The sequence below is a fragment of the Sparus aurata genome, chromosome 18 (genome assembly GCF_900880675.1).
Source record: "Sparus aurata chromosome 18, fSpaAur1.1, whole genome shotgun sequence".
NCBI lineage: Eukaryota > Metazoa > Chordata > Actinopteri > Spariformes > Sparidae > Sparus > Sparus aurata.
In genome coordinates this window covers 24,530,113-24,533,462 of record NC_044204.1, presented here as the reverse complement: position 1 = coordinate 24,533,462, position 3,350 = coordinate 24,530,113, and the positions used below count along the sequence as shown (strand labels likewise).

The window sequence follows — 3,350 nt, the reverse complement described above, 5'->3', positions numbered from 1 at the left end:
CATAGCTCACACAGGGGTGGCACAGAAACTGATATGTTTTTGTTTCCCTATGTGGCAAGTGGCTGTGTATCTAGTAGTGTTTCTTAGTCACTCACCCATTTACTTATACAAGAAGTGATTGCCAAGTCGAAGTACATCATAAGCTTTTTAATGTATTCCTAGTCTGATTTCTTTTTTTAAATCTGAAACAGTTGTGAAGGTGGTGTGTTTTTAATTGGTGATAAAGCTCACAAGATTATTACAATTTACACCACATAAGAATATTACAGAAGGCACTTTTAGCAAACCCACAAAGTTACATTTTCATGTTGATTCTCAACATAGTATTCTTCGGTTGCTGTGATTCAAAACAGACTGATTTACAAATTCATCCATGACAAGGGAAGTGGCTTATTTGGACTCCACACTCAAAACACCCAGGTTACTCAATCCTTCATCATCCATGGTATGATGGGAATAACATGAGGCCTGGAAGTTTCTTTGTCTGTCCCCCATAGCAGTCCTTGGAAACACAGCAAGCTGTAGCTGGACTGGACCTTCAGCTCGAGATCTGGAGATGTCTAAAAGAAGAAAAAGAAATATATGAATTTTAAATTATGCTATACAATAAATCTACTTGTAATTTGAGAGTGTCTGAGTGTAAATCATATACCTGGCGGTCCACTCTGGTCTGAGCATTTTACTGAAAGCCCGACTGCACTGCTGTGCTCTTGATCCGTATAAAGTCTTTCATCTGTCAATTGAGATACACAAGTTAAAATGATGACACTAATCTGTCATGATATCACATCTAAACCAGCCTTTAGCCTTCTACAACGCTGGGGTTTATTAAAACTGAATATTTTTCTTTTAAATGACACTGACACAGTGAAACTGTTTAATGTTATAGCTTGCGACGTTCATACTGCTAAGTTAACAGCATAAACTAACTTAGCAAACCTTACCAAACCAAAGATTTATTTATGATGGCCTTGGCCACCATTGGCCACCCCCTGGCTCCGCCCCTGACGGGGAGGAAGGTAGATGGCCACGGAGGATGACGGAACAAACTGACAAAGACATGAGGGATAACTAAGGCTATATACAAACACACTAACGAGGGGAATTAGGAACAGGTGGAGTGAAGAGGGAAAAGGACAGGTGAGGGAAGGAACGGAAAAAGACTGGGAGGGAGAAAACACACAGGAGGAACTGAAGGAGGAACTGAAAAAGCAAGAAGTGACAGGGGGGTAATATCAAAATAAAGCAGGAAACACAAGAGCAACAAGACACTGAATCATGACAGTGTGCTACAGTTCCCTTTTTGGAAACCCTGACTTCTCCTCTGGCACCACCAGTGGGTTCACATTCCTGTTACAGAGTTTAATGTCTTGCTGACTAGAAGACTTGAGACAGGTGAGGAGCTGTTGAGCTCGTCCCTCTCTCCTGTGTTGTCACTGTGGACAGAATGAGTCGAGCACATCGGGAGCAGGCTGATAGAACGATTTAGAGATATGATGTTCGGTCAATAAGCAGAGTAATTAAAAACACAACCGTCATCATCGCAACAATTATGATCACCATAATTACAGAGCTCAGACAACTGTTAATCAAAAGCCAGATAGCACAGTAATGTTTTTATTTTTATTTTTTACATTGTTCTCCTTTTCCAGACCAAATTACTCATTTTAATGACATACTTACTGTATTCTACAGATAATGAATGATTAACTTTGAGTGAATGACATGTTTTAAAAATGTCATTTTCTAAATTACTATTCTGTAAACACCGGCTCAGGTTTAGGTGCCTTTTGCAGAAAAAAATGATAATGGCTACATGCCATACATGACAACAGGAAGAGCAGAGAATGTATCTTTTAGTAACAGGGAGTCCATGCTTTACTAGACAGGGTTTTCCCTGCCATTATACGGCTTAGGCGCGGCGCCCAAGCCTTTTTGCCTCCCGCCTAAAGCCTGGTTTATGCTTCTGCGTCGCGGCGACGGCGTAGCTACGTCGTCGACCCTACGCCGTCATTGAGCATTTGAAGTTCTGCGTTGAGGGAACGCGTTGTTCTGCAATTCACTGCCAAGCCGCTCGGGGGGGGGGGGGGTGTGGCTGTGTCTTTGTTTGGTTTCGGGGGGTTCATATCGGATTCCTTGGTTTTCTTCCGGTCAGACAGTAAACAATAGCAACTAAGATGGAGCGGGTGTTTTCGGAGATAATTCTCTCGTCTGCCTGGTCAATTTTTTCCGTGCCGCTCACCGTTCGCTAGGTCAGCCCCGCTGTACTCCGCGCGTGACGGTGACAAGCGTTCGTTCGTTCGTTCGATCGTCCGTCCGTCCGTCCGTCCGTCCGTCCCCCGGTTGACCGCTAGGAGCTCCCGGCTGACGGCGATGACCGTCTGTCCGTCCGTCCGTCCGTCCGTCCGTCCCCCCCCCGGACTGATGTTGACGAGCGTTCGCACTAAACATTTCTGGGGAGAACCCTGCTAGATATAAGAATATGACTCGAAGTGAATTTGTCATCTGATTGGCCCGCTGAGTTGCAGTGATCCACTCCATCTGACGTGACTTAACTTCTGTCTCTTGACTGTTTAGATAATTGGTAGGTGGGGAAATGTCCCATCTTATTGTATTGACAAGATTAGGCATCTAAATCAATTAGCTGAGTGATATAAAATGCATCATCAGTGGTTTATTTATTCAGTTAATTTCTCAAAGGGGGAGTAAAGCAACTCTATGTAACAATGTGTAGCAAACCGTTGGGGAAGAAATATGATCTTTCCAGGACATGATGTTAAACATACATGTCTTGTATAGTCATTTAAGTCTGTATAAGGATAGTGACGATTGCTCTACGATCAATCTTGGTCTCTGCAACCTAAATACTCAAAGCTACTGAAGATATATCTACAGAACAGATGTCTGACGAACCAAGCTAAGGCTAAGCTAACTGTTAGCGTAAATCTCACAAGGAGGCCTTCAATATATCTATGTTAGCAGACTCAGTGTCTCTGACCTATTTTACCTCTTAGTTTTCTGCTAGAGGGGAGAGATTCTGATTCACCCTCCTAGCTATGTTATTAAACAGATAACCACGTATGGAAGCACTGCCTGCTGAAGCTCTAAAATATAATTTGGACACTTGAGAAGGCTCGTTAGGATTATCATGGCAGCACTCTGTGCAGACAGACATGAGGTTATGTTGCTCCTCCATGATCGTGCTTTATAAACTATCTCAACATAAGCCATCGGTGTCTCTGAGTCTTCTTCATCGCTCCTGAACGGTCAAGTGAGCCGAAATTCCACAACACAATCTACTTGTATTAATCACTTTTGTATCGGCTGTATGTGAACGGATTGTGACGTCC

At 43.1% G+C, this 3,350-nt stretch overlaps 1 long non-coding RNA gene across 1 annotated transcript; it reads right to left on the bottom strand.

The window, feature by feature from the left end:
- Positions 1 to 259: 259 nt before the first annotated feature.
- On the bottom strand, positions 260 to 1,050 carry LOC115568383 (uncharacterized). Its single transcript, XR_003981380.1, has 3 exons — positions 940 to 1,050; positions 653 to 733; positions 260 to 560 (listed from the first exon to the last, which is right to left on the bottom strand). It is a non-coding gene; the product is annotated as an uncharacterized LOC115568383 (long non-coding RNA).
- Between the last annotated feature and the right edge of the window lie 2,300 nt (positions 1,051 to 3,350).